The sequence below is a fragment of the Serinus canaria genome, chromosome 3 (assembly GCF_022539315.1).
Source record: "Serinus canaria isolate serCan28SL12 chromosome 3, serCan2020, whole genome shotgun sequence".
NCBI classification, from domain to species: domain Eukaryota; kingdom Metazoa; phylum Chordata; class Aves; order Passeriformes; family Fringillidae; genus Serinus; species Serinus canaria.
In genome coordinates, this window is record NC_066316.1 from 68966040 (window position 1) to 68984216 (window position 18177).

The following is an 18177-nucleotide window of genomic DNA, read 5'->3' on the forward strand; positions in this document are numbered from 1 at the left end:
TTCACTGTATATCCTTTTATCATTATATTACTTTCCCTTCCTTTTCAGTTTCTTTAAGCTGCCTTTATCTGAGCCCCCAAGTTTTACCTTTTATTTTGATTCTCTTCCTCACTCCACTGTGCTGGCAGTAAATGAACAGCTGTATGATGTTTAGCTGTCTGTTGGGTTAAACAAATTTTGTTTATGAAGCAGGCCTACATATACAGAAGATACTAATGCAGCAATGAAATTTACTGTCTCCTTCTACTGCCTTGGAAGCACAAATAGTTGTCAATCCTGTGACAGGAAATGGCATGTTCTCTTTTCCAAGTGTATTTCCTTCAGGACCCTGGACTCTACTGTTACATGGTGACATTCCTCAGCATTGTGCCATGGTCTCTTGCCAGGTATCTTTTATTTCCTTGGAGTATTAGCAGCAAAATAAATCCAATGTGTGACCCCTCTTCAAGTACAGCCCTCCTTCTGCCTTTATCTTGCTTTTCTCCTCTGGAATTGGATGGGCAGCCAAAAGGTCTTAAGTGAATAAAAGGTAAGAAAGGCAAAAGTGAAGAAGGTCAGGTGAGGAAAAAATTTAAAATGCCAGGGGTGTGTGGATACAGCAGCAGAATATATGGAAGTGCAGTTTTCATCTGTTTCTCTCAACAGGAAGCAGGTGGGTAAGATAAGGCAAATCTAACATACCTGTTTTCTTGGAAAGGTGATAAGGAGGGAAAGGATAGAGCTATTTTTTCCTGGGAGGAGGAGCTGCTCTTGCTTTGGGATACTTGAGAAGCTATCTCCACTGCCCTCCTTTGGTGCATGTGCTGGGTAATATCCAGAGATGTCCCTTGGTGCCCTAGGCAGCCCTATTCAGGGAGCTGAGTACAGCAGCAGCCTTGAAGCATAAATACCTTCAGGGTTTAGTTCTTTCAAATCACCCCAGAAATCTGAGGTGTCTTCTCGTCTTTGTAGGTCACAGTCTGTGTTTTTGTGGCCCCACCATAAATCCCTTCTCTGTATCCCCCTGCAGATGGATGGGCAGCAGCACTGAGAAAGCTGCTGAAGGGACCATGCTATGCTGCTCCTAGGCTGTCCCACCATGCTTCTGGTCTGTGACATGACTTTGCTTGGTGCCTCGCTTGGGCTGCTCACAGTGTGGAAATGCACCTAACAAGCTCTTTTCCGGTATTGAGTTTTCCTTGCAAAGCCCCTGCCCCTGGGATGCGTTCCTGGGAGGGCCCTGCACTGTACACCCAGCAGTGGTGGCATTTGCCCTCCTCTTGTCCTTCCTGGGCCATCTCATTGTGCTGGTTTTGGCCAAGATAGGTGATTTTCTTCACAGGAGCTGGCATAGATCTGTGTTTTGGATTTGTGCTGGAAACAGGGCTGATAACACAGTGATATTTTCATTGTTGCCGAGCATCGTTTGCACAAAGTCAAGGCCTTTTCAGCCTCTGCCCCATCCCACCAGAGAGGGGGTGGTTGTATATGAGGAGCTGGGAGAAGATACAGGACCTCAACACACTAAAGGGATATTCCAGACCATACGGCATCATATAAAGCTGGGGAGGAAGGAGAAAGGGGAGGATGTTTGGAGTGGTGGCATTTGCCTTCCCAAGTCACTGTTCTGTGTGATGCAGCCCTGCTTTCCAGAGGATGGCTGAACACCTGCCTACCCATGGGAAGCAGTGAATGAATCCCTTGTTTTTCTTTGCTCGCATGCATGGCTTTTGCTTCACCTATTAAACTGTCTTCATCTCGGCCCATGAATTTCTCAGTTTTACTCTTCCCATTCCGTCCTGTGTTCCACTGTCTGGGAGTGGGCAAGTGGCTGTATGGGGCTGAGATGCCAGTTGGGGCTAATCCTCACCACACACCCAAAGCAGCTGATCCCAGTGGCTGAGGATGCTGTGTGGGAGCTGCCCTGGCAGCCACCATGGATGCCCTGGGGTCAGGTGCGTTCCAGGGCTGCAGGAGCATGCTGAGAACCCCAGCTAACTAACAAAATCCGCAACAAAACAAAAATACATCACAGTTCAGTGCTGTGAATTTTCTCCAGGTGAATCAAGAAAAGGCTTTTTTCCCATAATGTGAAAATCCAAGGCACAGAAAGATGACCTGGGGAAGTCTGTCCTGTGAGCACTCCCTCTCTCCTGGTGCAAGAGGGATTTGCCTGTGCTCATGTACCCTCTGTAAAGCAAAACCACCTTCTGGCTGCAGCTGGGGATGACTTTCCTCTAGCTGGTGGCACCATATGTTCCATCTCTGGACGCTGAGATGTCCCACAGTGAATGTTCCAGTTACCTCTGGAGGGTTTGGGCTTGAACAGATCCCAGGCCATCATCCAAGTGGGGTAATTTATCCAGCAGAGCTCTGGGGAGGACCTGTGTTCCCTGCAGATGCCAGTGAAAAAGTGGTGAGTTTCTCCCTTGTGCATGTGCGTGCTCAGTTAAGTAAGATAATGGCTGCAAGCAAGAGCGACTGTACAGCTCAATTTCCACATGTGCATCTGGAGTGCACACCAGCATTGTGCAAAATAGCAGGGAAATTTATACCTAGGAAAGATAACTGGGGAGAGAGTATCGCTGTAAGCCATGGCACTTCTCCTCAATACTTGTATTCAGGGGTGGAACAAGCCTGAGTTCACTTGCAGCAATGAAATGCCCCATTAATCACGTATGCCTTTGAAAGGGATATGTCAGGCTTGGCTTATACGCCTACATTGGTACCTGATCCCATCTAGACAATGCCAGACAAGCGCTTGACAAAGCAGCTCTAGTTAGTAACTTGACTTATTTGTTAGTTTGCTAGTTAGATATAAATCAAAGTGTCGTAATAAGCCAATGATGTAGCAACAGCTGCAATCTAATTTAGAGAGAAACAGCCTCATTTTAGTTTCCCTGACATGAACACAAAAGACAGTATCAATACTGGAGCTGGCAGAGACACAGCTGTAAAAAAGAAGTGAAAGGTCCAAATAAGAGGGCAAATAAATATATTATAAACCAAATAAAAGAAAACTTAAAATAAGATTTGTCTTTAAGAGTTTTAATTTGTCTGCAAAAGAATTCTGACTACAAGGAATACATACATATTGGAGCTATGCTGTAACATTCAAAAATCATTTTATCAGTATAGCAAACAAATAGCTTTGGCTAATCTTAATTACTTTAGTGTGCATAGGAAAGACTTGCTTCAGCTATGACCCTGATTGATGGTCCTTTCAATGTAATAATTTCTGTGGTAGACTGGCCTCCCAAATTTTGCTGTAGAAGCCTATTAACAAGCTGACCTTTGAGGCAATTGCAAAAAATACTCTTAGTGGCAGCAAAGAATGCTCTTAGGATGGGCTGTATTTCTGGCTGGCAATGTAATGGCTCAGCTCCATTGATTTCTATTTATCTATATCTCTTGATTTTGGCTGGAGACCAAATCTGTGGTATCTATTTTGGGAAATGAATTTAAAAACAACAACAATAAATACTTCCAGATGCAGCATTGAATCAGCATATCATATTCAGTGCTGCTTGAAACTATTGAGTCAGTTGGTGCAGAGAGATTTTTAAGAAGATATGTACAGTTTAATGACTGAGTAAGAAATTTATAGATAGGCTTGCTTTATCTCTTGCTTCATAAAATATAGGTCACAGAAGTATCCTTGCAGGTAGAGCAATTAGTGGCAAGTCCAAGCAGAGGAGAGCAGAATATGCATCACTCTGCAATTAGCTAAATGTATTATGAGATTGGTTGGGGTTTTCTGCCTTTTGGGATTTCAGGCATTGATGAGAGCAAGATGGTGAGCTTGCAAAACCAGTGGCCTGAGCCTGTGTAGCAAAATTTAGCACTCTTACCTCTGAGAAAAGTGGAAAGCAGAGGTCTGCCATGTTCCTCTGTAAATTTAATGAATCCTGCAGCTATTTGCGCTTGTCCTGCCTGAACAGAAAATGTAGCCCAGTGAAAACACACCACTGAGGCAGATTCTGATCCCACAGTCTTCCCTCATAAATATGAAATAAGTAGTATTTTAACCAACTTCATCAGGATTGCTGGGGTACACGAGAGCTGAAAATGTGATGCGAACAATTAAAGTTTTAGGCAGCCTATCAAAGTTTTTCCAGCCTGACTGGAAGAGTCCTGTCAGTCCTCAATTAAGATTTCACCATTAGAATTCAATGCATATCCTTGAACTTGCAATATATTTTGGTGGTTTACAAACACTGGTGCATGGAGTGCTTTCTTCAGTGCAGGGCACTCAGATGTTACCACCCCAGGGATTCTGGGCTCTGAGTGCTCTTCAAAGAGACTTCAGATATTTTTACTCATGCCCTCACATGATTTTGCCAGATACAGTTCTGCTGCAATTGTCACAAAAACATTTTATCACCATAAATATCAGAGAATTACAGGTACATGTATATCGCAGATGATATTTCCCTGGTGAGGTGTGATCTACTATCTCTATGTCCCTCTGTTTTATGGAGGAGGGCTCTATTAAATGAATATAAATCAGGGGGATGTGTTATGAGATTGCCAGGACAGGGTTTTACCTTGTGACTTTGTTCTTCATGCTGCAACACAGAGCACAAAGTGTTGAAGCACTGAATCAAAACCTCCGAGGACTGGCATGGATGCCAATCCACCATGGAACGGTGCTTGTGGATTGATAACAACTAGTAATGCTTAACTGCTGGTAATACCTTAACTAGTAATACCTTAACTGCTTTTCATAATTATACTGTTGTGTGACAGTGCTGACACTGGTAAGCAAAGCTGTGTGGCAGATCACTTAGCAAAATCAGTAGAAATCCAATGTACAGATTATCGCTCAACAATGGTTTTATTCCAAATACAAGTGTAACGATTATGCTCCACAGTAAATCATGATGTTTAGGAAACTCCAAGAGTGATCTCAAATACCATAATTTTGCTGCAAATACACATGGAAAGTCGTTACAAACCTACTGTGTGGTTGGTCAACCAGTTTTCTTCTGTCAGGAGCATTTGTTTGATTCTTATTTAAATTTTCTATATTTTGCCATTACAGTCAGTGTTGACTGAAGTTGCTAAAATCCAGACAGCCCTTTTGCTGGCATGAGGTTGCTGTGATTCAGAACCTGACAGACCAACAGAGGAAATGGGATCTTCTTCTATTCTTTTTATATGCACATGCTAAGGATACTGTAGCTAGTAGAATATTGTCTGTCATATCTAGTAGTCTTTCATTTCTTTTATTGAAAATCATAAGCAAAATTACTACTAAAGAAAGAAGACTTTTGGTCTTGGAATCCCATCAATTTGATTGATAATCAGGGCCAATCATGCTAGGGGAATAAAGGGTAGGACAGCTAAACTTCCTCAGGAATACCATTGTCCCTGGTATCAGTGTTCCTCCCATGCCAGGAAAGAACAAATGGTAATTTACAAGTGCATTTCCACCACAGTTGAAGGAGTGAGGCCTCCACTGGAGAGATGCCATACGGAGAAAGCAGTGTTTGCATGTATTTGCCATGGTACCGCTTGACTTTCAGCTCATCTCAGTACTCTGTGCCATGGCAAGTTGTGTCCATCCTTACTCACCTGCCCTTATGGGCTCTTAAAATTCCCCTGCAAACGGGGAAGATCTTAGCTGCTACATCTGCCTTCTGGGACTGAGGATGCTGCTGCTCTGCAAGTCTTTGTCCCCTGTGGTGAGAACCTAGAACAGGTGACTCCCACTGGTGTGGATGTATCTTGAAGTGTGGAGCCCAATGTTTCGGTTTTAGCTCAGACTTTTCAGTTTCAGTTTTAACTCAAAGCATTCTAGATCTCTTGGAAACCAAACAATTTGAACAGACCTAGCCTAATAGTGAACGAACCCTGCTTCAGGCTGAGTTATAATTAGGTTGCAGCCATTTGTGCCTTTTTCTCTTTCTAAGAGCAGGTGTAAGCAGGCTTAGAGGAACTTGGTAGGTAAAAAGGCTGGTGACATTTTTGGTGTTACTTTAAACTCAGTCTTCATATCTTTTTCTTTCAGGAAATGCCTTGGGAAGGCCATCAAATAAACAACAGTGGGCTGGGCTACACTCAAACAATGAGGTTCTTTGAGTAACATTGATAAACCCCATTTTTGATACAGTGAGACAAAATACTCTGACAGAGGTGCTGGACCGCCTGTCACCCAGCAATGGAGTTTTCAGAGTTTGCTTCAAAATTTTAGGGCTGTGTAGCTGCCTTGCATCCATTTCTCATGCCCTCTTTTTGGTCAGATGGTTGCAGCAGATCTACATGAGCAAACTGGATTTTTTCAGCTTAGTCTGGGCAGCCAAACTGCCAGAGTGGCAGCAGATAAGCACTAGGACTGCAGCAGAACCACTTGTTCTCCCGTGAATTTGGCTCCTTTGCCATGCAAAGGCCTCTGGGGAAGAGCAGGCTATACTTTCTCTGTAGGTGATTAGATGATGGTTTCTCATATGCAACAGGAAATTTATGTCAGGCTGAACAACCTTTCCCAACCCTTCCTAGGGGAAAACAGGGCTCTAGATTTCAGCACCATGGTGCTCACAGGAATGTGCTAGCCCCTCACCTCCCCACCTGCTCAACAGGTGTAACAGAAGGTGGAGTCACAGGTGAGAGTAGGCATATTTTTTCCATTTTCCCAAAATTGGTGCTATTAGAGAGATTGAGAATTCCCTGTTTCTGCTCTCCAGTGTGAGAGCAAGGCTGGAAGAGTCTGTCTGTACATGGATGTGGATCTGCTGGAATCCACACTGCGGAGAGACCTTCCTGCACATTTTCCTGTTCTGATGTTGGAGTATGGGAGGAAGTTTTGTGGGGAAGAGCAGGTTCCATGTGTAAGCCAGAGATATTGGGCAGTGCTATCCTCTGAGGGTGGGAGAAAGAGCAGTGCCTGTGAATAGCTGCAGTTTCCAACAGAGCAGGTTTGACTCTGTCCATGCAAACAGACCTTGAAGTACAAAGAGTGTATCCATGAGGACTCCAGCAGCATCAGTGTGGGAAACACACATGTATTTGTTTCCCCTTTTCCTCCCTGGAATATGAGCCCCACTGCACTGTGCATAGGAGAAGGTACACCAGCCTGTTTGCAAAAAAATTCTTGCATTGGCATGAACGCAGTTTTTGGTGGCAAGACCATAGAGAACGAGGCCTGCTCCTCTCAGGGTTGAGCTGCTATTGGAGTATTTGATGCTGAGAAACCCTGGCCAGCCTAGCACATTGCTGTGTAGCAGGCATGACAATGCCATGTAAAAGAAGTTCCCTGAAAGGCTTTCAGAAGTCAGAGCTGCTATACAACAGCCTGGGAGCTTGTTAGCTCCCTTGCTACATCTGCCTTGAGATGAACAAGAGCCCCCATCAATGCCATTTCGCCCTTCTGTACCTCAGGCCTGGCACCCACCCCACCTGCTCAGGACAGGCTTCCAGACAGACAGACGGACAAAGATGCACTTGCTCTTCCCCCCACACTTTTTTTTCTCCCCTTTTTCCTCCATGGCTTTTTGCTTTTAAAGGTTGCTGCTGACAAATCTATCTATTTGGGGCAAATTGTCAGTGAGAAACTTCCGCTCGAACTCTTTGGGACAAAACTGCCTCTTTGAAAGGGTAAATCCCGTTGCATGAAGGTCTGAACAATGGCCAAATGTGTTGCTGCTACTGCTGCCGCTGCTGCTGGGGCCGGGGCTGTGACAAAGAGCGGATTAATTGGTGCCGCGGCTGACTGGTTCGAGATGGCTCCACTCAGCCCGCGCCGCGGGGAGCCCCATTGACTGGGCCCCGAGTCCCACTTTTCACAAACTCCAAACAAAAGTCAATTTCTTTTTTATAAGGCGGGGGAAGAAAAAAAAATCAGTTCATGTTTGAGCTCGGGAAGTTGACTTGTTGGATTATAGGGCGTCATGCTCTCTCTGTCTGTCTCTCCCATGCTTTAAAGTTGCTTCTCCCACTAAGAGAAGAGTGAAGAGGGGAAAATGGAAGCAAAAGGGAGAGGTTCTCATCAGTGTGAGCATGGGAGTGGGCTCTGGGAGTAGAAAGCTACCAAGGACCCTGAACTATGCAACTGTGATGGGAACCAAGCAGGGGCTCTTCTTTGGGGGGGTTTAAACTTCTTCAGCCACTGATGCTGTTCTGAAAGGTGTCTGCAGGACATTCAGTCCTTAGGCAGATTGTTCTGCCAGGGAATGAAACTGACACAACATGGTCAAAGTCGGCATATCCATGTGGGACTTCATGATCACAGCAGTGTCTCCCGGCTTTTTCCATCAGGGGTTTTCTCACGTGGGAGTGGGCAGCACAAATAGATGTCTTGTGTCCTTCTTGAATAACCTTTGACTTCCTCTGACTCTAAGCAGGTCAAACAAGGAAATGTAGAATGAGGTTCCCAGGAGGTATATTGCATGCACTCAGAAAAACTGCAATATATGCAGGAGCAATCAGAGAAAGAGAGAGGAAAAAAGAAAGAAAACTACAGATTAACATCTGTATGCACAAGAAATCTTGTTAATAGCTATTACCAAGTTAGCACAGTTTCTGCAGGTGAGGTTATACTGGAGCATTTTGGGGAGTTAATCCCTGTAATTGCTTTGATAATCTTGTCGTATTTAAGGTATCATTTAATCAATATTTAGCTTTTCTTTTAGAAAACAGTGATCCCCAATAAAAGAGAGAGGCTATTTCCAGATGTAACTGCTGACCCTCTCCTCCTGGAGGTAGTATAGTATCAGATCTCCAAGTTACCTGCAATTTATTTGCATACATTCTGTCTTTGCAGGGGGATATTTCACACTGGATTCTATTTCTCCTTTTTCTGCATAGTGGATCCTTTGATCTAACTCTCACTAATTGTTTTGACACACAGGGGAGGGAGTAGGGCATCCAACAGTTAAAGTTAATTCCCTTGATTTTTTAAACACTGTTTTTTGCAACTTATTCTTACTCTAATGGAAAACACAGTATGATTTATCATCCACAGCTTTGCTGCAGACTATAAGGAGAAAAACAGCTTGAAGTTAGAGTAGAAGAGTACAAGAGTGCAGCATTTTTGTCTGAAGTCAATAATTCTTTTGCGTTATATCTCTGTGCACTTTGCTCATGAACCTTTGGTAGAATAAGGCCCACATAAGGTGATTACAGGTTACATTCTGTTTATATTTGAAGTAGAGGCTATCTTTGTAAAGATGGGTACAGCAAGAGCCAAACAATAGGAACATCTGTTCACATTATCCATATAGCTCTGCAAGTATAGCTTAACTTGAAAAGAGCCTCTGGCTTCACTACTGAGCTGGAGGATTTAGCACCACACCACACACCCCCCTCCCCCGAACCTTTGACTGTGACCTTCGCTACGCCACTGCATTTGCTTTTGCCCTCTGGATGTTCTTTGACTTTTGGCTAACCTGACACTGGAAAGACTCAACTATCTTCCCAAGCTGATCCTCTTTTTGTCTGTTTCATACATCCGTATATAGTTCTGAATTAATTAATCTCTGATTTTATCAGTGAACAGAAAGAAATGGGAATCAACAGATCTGTAGAAAGGTGAAATGATTAGTTTAATTTCTTTTCCTTTTTCTTTCTCCTTACAAAACTCCATCAAGGAAAATCCAAAGATATGAAAGTGAAATTTCCTTTATTATACGTTAAGTCTGGCACAGAGGTCTATAGGAAGCAAAGAGATCCTGTGCTGGTGTTTTCCCTACTGTTGGGTATGCCTTTAAAATTTCATGGTTTTCTGAGAGGGGCTTCATTAGTGTGCAGAAGACAATGCAAAGAATTATCGTTTTCATTGTGCCCCTATTCTGGCTGCCAGCTACCAAGCTCTTAAACGAAAGGAGGCAATTTTCAGCACAGCATCTGAGTTGTGGGGAACTCCAAGGGTAGGAATGGTCTGATACGTCAAAGGTGTTGGAAAAATCAAAGGGAAAGGGACTGGAGAAGAGGTGGTTAGAATTGACTAGGACATCATTAGTGATTTTAGAGAGAGCAATTCCTGCAGAGTGAAGTGGCTGGAAACCAGACTGCTGAGTGTCAGAGAGGTGAGTTCAAGAGAATGGGAGTAAACTGGTCATTTGAAAGGATAAGAGGTAAGGAGATGAGAAAGGCATAATGGTATGTAGAGAAGGCTTGTTTTTGCAGAGACTTCAGAGGCTTTTTTGAAAACAGACGAAGAGGGTGATCCATAGAAAGAGTCTGCTGGTGAGTCTGAAGAAAGAAAGTGCTAATGAAAGAATGAGTAGCAATGGGGGAGGCTGAAGGGACCCTAGCAGGGAGTGGGTGAAGAAAGGATTTTTTTCCAAGCATAAATGCAAAGATGCAGAGGACGAACAGAAGGGCCTAGAGAAATTCACCAGACCACATGCCTGGATGAAATAAGGCAGGATAGCCGCTGGAAGAGTTAGCAGTGAGTGCATGGGGAAGGGCAATGATGGAAGCTAAGAGAAGAGCTGGGGCTAACTATCACCATGAGTGACAAAAAGGAGGGAAAAAAAGACAATCGGAGTAGCCAAAAAGTAACTGGACAATGCACAATTTGTAAAAGGCAAAAACAGCTATGCAGTGAGGTCAGTGACTCTCTGTTGAGCTAGCAGCTGAAACTGGAGTTCTGAATATGGGTCTTAAGATGCAAAAATTGGCAAGAGAAACCAAATCAGTGACAGTGAGGATGGAAAGGAATGGTTACCAGGATCACACTGTAAGGCAGCAGATAAAAGAACAGGAGAAAGGGACTGGCACCACAGCTGGCAGACATAATGGAGGCCACGGTGAGGCAAGGAGAGCTGGGGACACAGCAGTGCCATTATGTACAAGGGATTTTGACATAATAATCCAGTTTGAGGAGTGCCCATAAAGGTTTCCAAAGCCCATGGTCCTGATTCTGTTGGAATAATTGGGAAGTAAAAAGGACGCTCTTAAAATGAAACAATGGCATACAGGGAAGAATTGATGGGTTCCTTTTTGTATTTTTCATCCATATAACCCCCTTGGAACCGTCAGAACTTGCCAGGTCTTTGGAATTGGATCTTGGACAGATGGATCCATCTTCTGAGCCTGTCATTTTTTCTTCCTATCTAGAGAGTCTAGCATTCAGCAATGGCTCTTGCACTAGGACTGAACAAAGTGCTTTCCTTTCACTCCACATTTTCACTTCGGTGCCCAAGATCAACATACAGGTGCCTATACCAACCAGGAGGCACTTAAAAAACATTATTTTGGGGATAAAGCATTTACTTTTCCTCCTGTCTACTATGGGAGAATGCTGAGCAGCTCAGTTGCCCTTCCTGTGTCTCAGACTGAGTCTAATGCAGCTCATGCCCAAAGTTCTGACACGGCACAGGGGCCTGTGGAGAAATAAAAAGGGGAGTTGTGCTTTCTTCTATCCTTAGAGCTATATAGGTGGTTTTGGGCTTCTAAGAGAAGCAGACCTACTGTATTGAAGCTTTACAAGGGTGATCTGTGCATGGGCACTATGCTTGCTGGCGTCAGTTAGGCAACAAGGTAGAGTTGATCTTTCATACCTTTTTCAAGCCTTCTGCCTCTCAGAGCCCAGGCTGCTTCTGCTAGAGCACCAAGCAGGGAAAGAAACACTATATTTTTCCTGCAAATGAAACATATTTGGTATGAAAACCACCAAGAAGCAGCAAATATGCAGCCTTGCTGTGCTTTGTGTAAGGTCACGTTTAAGAGTTGAGCTCACCCTAAAGTTTCAGAGGACAAGGACTGTCACCTCTCTTTCTGCTGAGACCATGGGCTTCTCACCCACAGAAAAGTTCAGAGGACAGAGAAAGCCCATTCAGACCTCCTGGGCTGGGAAGCCAGCTCATCACACCCTCAGGGCTGAGAAGGGGGCAAGGTGGAATTTCTAGTTCAGGCAATAGTACTGGAGTTGGAATATTTACAGGATCTCAGGTCCAGCTCCAGTCTTGCCAAGACAGTGCATTCAGTGAGCTGGGTTGGACCTCACTCGAGTTTGACCTGAAAAGGATCCTGTTTCTGTGGTGACAAGAAAAATTAAATGCATTTTAGGTGCCCCGGTTTACATTCTCTATCCATAAATCCTTTTAATGGTTATTTGTATGACATTGTTATTTCTAGATGGCATCTGAACGTAATTTAATTTGACTGCACACAACCAGGATCTACATTATCTGGTAAAAAAAATTGATTTCTTCTGGAAAATGAACAGCAAGGAGGCATCTTTCACAAACTGAAAAATTACTTTAAGGTCAGAGTCAGACAGGTAATTCCAGTTCTGGGTACACACAGCCCAGTATGTTGTGCCAAGAAGGTAAATAATGAATGCCCTGTCTGCTGTGAAATATTTCCACTGATCATTCATTTAGCTTGAAATAACAAGTTTTAAATTGTTATGTTCATTACTGAATGTCCTGGTTTTGGCTCATAGAGAGTTAATTTTCTTCCTAGTAGCTGGTTCAGCTCTGTGTTTTGGATTCAGTTTGAGAATAATGTTGATAACACACTGATGTTTTAGTTGTTGCTAAGTAGTGTTTACCCAAAGTCAAGGACTTTTCAGTTTCTCATGCTCTGCCAAGAGGAGATGCACTAGAAGCCAGGAGGGAGCACAGCCAGGACAGGGGACTTGAACCAGCCAAAGGGATATTCCCTGTCATAGAACGTCATGCTCAGTATACAAACCAGGAGGAATTGTCTGGGAGGGGCTGGTAGTAGTTCCAGGATGGGCTGGGATTCGGTCCACAGGAGTAAACAAATATACTGTACATCACTTGTCTTGGGTTTATCTTTCCCTCTCTTTTCATTGTCTCCCTTTTCTTTACAATTATTACCATAGTGTTATTATTATACTTTATTTCAATCATTAAACTGCTCTTACCTCAACCCATGGGTTTTAACTTCTTTCTGATTGTGCTTCCCAGCCCCACTGGAGGTGGGAGGTGTATGTGTGTGAAAGCAGCTGTGTAGTTGTCAACTGAAGTTAAACTGTGACACTGAGAAAAAATGTCTTATATTTTATTCTACTGAATATTAACTAGGTTTTCCCAATTAATTAGTCATTGGATTACTTAAGATGCAAAGAGCAGTTAAATGAATATTACAAGAAATCGAAACTATTTTTATCAGAGCCCTCTGTTGTGATTGGTACTGTATAAACAAACAGAGATGATTAATTTTACTTGACTCTAAAATCCAAATTGCAGACTTGCTTATGTTCACTCCCTTTGTGCTGAGAAAAATAATATGTATTGTGATGCACTTCTCAGATCTATTTTAGATTTTGAATTTTGATGAAATTAATTACTTCATAAAAATACCAATTTAATACATGCTCGAAAAGTAACTGTCCAAACTTCCTGTCAGGTGAATTCTAGATGGGTCTTTGAGGGCCTTTCTGTTTAGGAGGAAAAAAAGGGCAGAAAATGGAAGAATGGAAAAATCATCATCTTCTTACAGATGGGAAACCAAGGTGTAGAGGGACTGAAAGTGGGATTCATCTGCCCTCAGACAGCCATTTGCATTGCTAGCTGCAAACACTCAAATTTTGTATGTGGATTTTACATAGCCAGTCCAGGGAAAACTCTCCTGGAGCACAGTAAATTCTTGCTGTTCCAGACATCCAAAACAAGAACTTCTTGGCTGATGTATGAGTTGTATGAAGTCTTGCCTTCCATTGACTCTCAAGGCATTCAGTCCCACAAGGCTCAGGTGCAGAAAACATCACATGAATATTAAAGGTCAGGTGAGATGAATCCCCCTGGCTCCATGTCACATGAGAGGTTTGTCTTGGTGTCTGAGAATGAGACCAGTTTTCCTGAGAATTTAACAGTGATCCCCTTCTCTGAAGACCGCTGACTTTAGCACCAATGCTCCTTTTGAGGGAGAGCCTGATGCTGGGGGCCCTGGAAGTTTCCTGAAGCTATAAGGGGCAATACATAACCACTGATGTGGGATCACTTGTCTCTCCTCTGAATGATCAGAAAAATCATCGCCTGGCTGTGGTGTTCAGTGGGGGCAAGATAGAGCCCTGGGCCTCCATTAGTCCTCCAGCTGTCCAGAGATGAGACTTCCAGAGGGAGGCAGGGTGAATTGCTTCTTATCTGCATATTGATCCTATACCTGTAACTTGATTGGTTTTCCCCATCAATCAGTCCCACATGATGCCAAGCATCCTTCAGGACATTGCAGGCAGAAATATACAAGGTGTGTCCAACTGAGGATATTTTTGATAGGTGACATGATTCAAATCTCCTCAGAAATTTGGGTCTTGTTTATCCACAGCAAAGATATTTGTAGGGCAATCAAGGGACCCTTGGGAGGATCATTAATACACTTTGTGCCACTTCTTTGGAGAGTAAAGAGCCATAGATGTCAATATACTTGCCAATTATTCTACTAGAAAATATGTACATAGTGGCAGAATCACACCATCAAAATAAAAATTTCAAGAACTCTGACTCTTGGTCAGGCATGTTGCATTTTGCATGACTGCAGCTTTCACACCTGATGAATTCAAGGCCTTTTGGTTTTTTTTTAATGCTACTTCACTGACACATAACTTCTCTAAAGAGGAAGAAACTGCATCAAGGTCAAAGCTGACATATTCCACTGTGAACCAATGGCAGTGAAGGATAAGTCTGGAGAAAGCCTGATTTTCAGGCCTGTTTTAATTAGTATAACATGGTTCTTCCTAAGTTAATAAAAAAATTTCTCCAAACCTTACTGTTTCAGACTTTGTTCAACATAAATTTTAGGCTCATCTCATTCTGTCCAAGAATATGGGTTGCATAGTCAGCTATTTGTGTAGGGATGTATGTTTATATTGGGCAACAATCATGACTCTCTTCTGTTCCTGTCTGTTGTCCTCTGCTGAGTAGAAAAAACTCGTAACAATTAATTTCATGTCTCCTCTGTAAGCCAAAGCAGCCCTCTAAATCTTTACTTTCAAGAAGCAATTAACTTCAGGTTTATTAGTCAAGTTATGCTATGAAGTTTCAATCTTTCATTGTACACTGTGAATTTTAATTACAATTTATTAAAATAATTTAATTGACTTCAGTCAATGGGCGTGAATGAGGGCAGAATTTCCCTGAGAAAGCTGTAGACAGAAGAAAAGGCCACCCATCCTAAATGCCTTCTGCCTGCCCTTTTTTGGGTTGCATCAGACTGTTTGAAGGAGGGCTGCATTTATCATCTTTGAGGCCTCCAGCTCAATGGTCAATTCATATTAGATTCCACAAAAGGCAGTGAACCAAATTCATCTCTGATACAATTCCATTGACTTCAATGGTCTTACCACAGGGATTAATCTGGCCTAATATTATAGTGTTAGAATGTCTGTGTGTGTGTGTGTGTGTACTATTAGCCCAGGCTCTTTGCTGGAGATCATGCCGTGTAAAAGCTGGTGGCTGTTGCAGTTGCAATTTGCTCAAGAAATCCAATTCCTTTTGTTGACCCACTGAAGTTCTCATTCCAAAAAAAAAAAAAAAAAAAAAAAAAAAAAAAAAGACAACGGAAAAAACCCCCTCCAAATATCTAATCAATTTGGAACTGCAGCTGAATTTAGATGTATATTTGCTAATTTGGTGTATTATGCATGCAAATATTGGTATAAAAGGTGTTTCAATTATTTTCTAAGGCAGGGACCTATGCATTCTGAACAGTCACAAAGAGTTTAAATGGAGTTATTTTTCCCTGCCTATAATCGTTCTCCCTTTTAAGTACCCAGGCAGAAAAAGTAAGTTTACTGCTTCTAGCACAATGGCTCTCTTCACTTTTAGGTTTGGGAGACCTGGGTGACCTACGAAAGTTAATTAGAAGGTTAACAAAGACTAAGGCAGAGTAGAATACAGCGCCTCTCCTCCAGCCAAAGATGTCATCCATTAATTAGGGAAATCGTTAAGGTGGCCTTCATTGAATCCATAGAAAATTGTCAGTTTGCCGTCGACAGTTTTGATCAGATTTTCCTCTCCCCAGTAACACTACCCTTAATCGTAGGAGCCGCGGAGGGTTCGGGATGGGCCGGGAGGGGCGCGGGGGAAAGTGTGTGCACATAGGGGGAGTGTGTGTTTCAGCGACATTACAGTTAAACAGCCGCCAATTGTGACGGCTTTGATTCTCAGGCTTACATGGCATACTTATTCCATGATGTAATCTTTATTGAACCTGGAAGCTTGGGGGTGGGGGGCAGGGGGCAAGTGAAACTCGCCGCTGCCGCTGCCGCCGCTGCCTCTCAGCCGCAGGAAGCCCTGGGAGTTAATATTGCAGTCATCATAGGCAGAGCTCGCTGCTTTTGCATGGTAATACGCTATCTGACTCCCCTCTCCTCCCCACTGAAGAGTGTCTGCTCCCAGCGATGAGAGCAAACAGCCATCTGCACAACAGACCCTTCACTTCTCCAAGAATACGTTCGCTTTAAAGTTGAAGGGCCTTTTTTGTAGATCTTGGATTTTTTTTTTTTTCTACTCTCTTTTGCAACTACAGTACCAAACTGGTGTTGCTATGGAGAATTTCAAGTGAAATGTTGGACAGTCCTGGAATTTTAACATGTATATATTTTAACCTGCTGGGAGAACTGGCTAGCTGGAGTTTTCACTGGTTTAGTTGTGACAACTTTCCCTACAGGTTGAAGGAAGCTGTGTCAAGGACAGTGGCTACAGCGAGTCCAGACTGTTCAGTGTTGAGACCAAGAGTGACCTAGCATTGAAGAAGTGTTTTGTTTGGATGTGGGAAGCCATCACTTTCCAGGGGAGGAAGGCAAAGACGAGGGCTACTGCGATCTGGGAGGTTTACATTTAAACAATGCTGGAAACTATTGCCTGGAGCCATTGGTTTGAGGGTTTTAAACATGAGGAACCAAGACCTGTTTGAATATCTAGAGGTCTATATCCTGTGCAGCATGTGGCATATGATGTCTCAGGAAGATTTAAAAAATAAAACAATTGGATGAATAGTACTTTAACTGACTGGTTTTCAGGATAAATTAAGCGCAATTCCAGGCCGTTAAAGACCAACATGCTATTAAAAGTATCTTGCACTTATTCTTGCACTTCACATTCTGGTAAAAATCTTCTTCATGTTAGCATGAATTTCTCTATCAAAAGGAATTTGCGTATAAAATGTCAAGAAAAAGCAAGTTTTTATATTTACGGGGCACAGATCTGCCTCATTGCCTATAAATTTCTATACAATGTATAATTTATACATACATATAATGCACGTATATTGAAATTCAACCTCTCTTATAAAATAACTTAAGTTTGTGTTTTAGAATGCAGAAGATGTCATAAGTATCAGCACAGAAACAGTAGCAAAGAAATGCTGAGTTGCACCTGGTATGCTCCGTGCGACCCTCAGCTTTTCTGCATCCTTCCTGTGCCTAAAGAGAATGTCCTGGTTTAAGCCGGGACAGACTTAGTTTTCTTCCTGGTATCTTGTACAGCACTGTGGTTTGGATTCAGCCTGAGAGCAATGTTGGTATCACCCTGATGTTTTAGTTGTTGCTAAGTAGTGATTACCCAAAATCAAGGACTTTCCAGTTTCTCATGCTCTGCCAGCAAAGAGCACAGAAGAAGCCAGGAGGGAGCGTAGCCAGGACAGCTGACCCAAACTAGCCAAAGGGATATTCCATGCCATAAAACATCATGCTGGGAGGGGCTGATTGTGCTTCAGGGACGGGCTGGGCATTGGTCATTGCATGGTGAGTAATTGTGTTGAATATAATGCGCCTTGCTTGGGGTTTATCTCTCTCTTTTTGTTGTCTTCCTTTTCATTACTACTACAGTTTTAAATATTACTAATATTATTTTATTTTCAATAGTAAACTGTTCTTATGTCAACTGATGGGTTCTATCTTTTTATCCTATTCTCCTCCCCACACCACTGGGGTGAGTGTGTCTGTGAGTGAGGGGCTGCCTGGTACTGGTTGCCAGCTGGAGCTAAACCATGTCATGGAGATGGAACAAGGTATATTCCATGAGCAAGGCTTCCTCCATGTGTTGAAGGGCTCCCAGAGACTTGTAATTTGAATTGGAGAGGCACTGTGTTCCCACAGCTCTGTTTTGGACATTTTTCTGGTTTAGGCTGAGAGACAAACTAACTCACCCATTGTGTACCCACTGAGATCCCCAGATAAAGTGCTGTAAGAGGGCCACACACTATTATTCTTTTATTATGGAGCAGCAGAGGCTCTACAAGAGTTACATTGGATTTTTATGTTTTCCTATTTCCTTTTGTCTT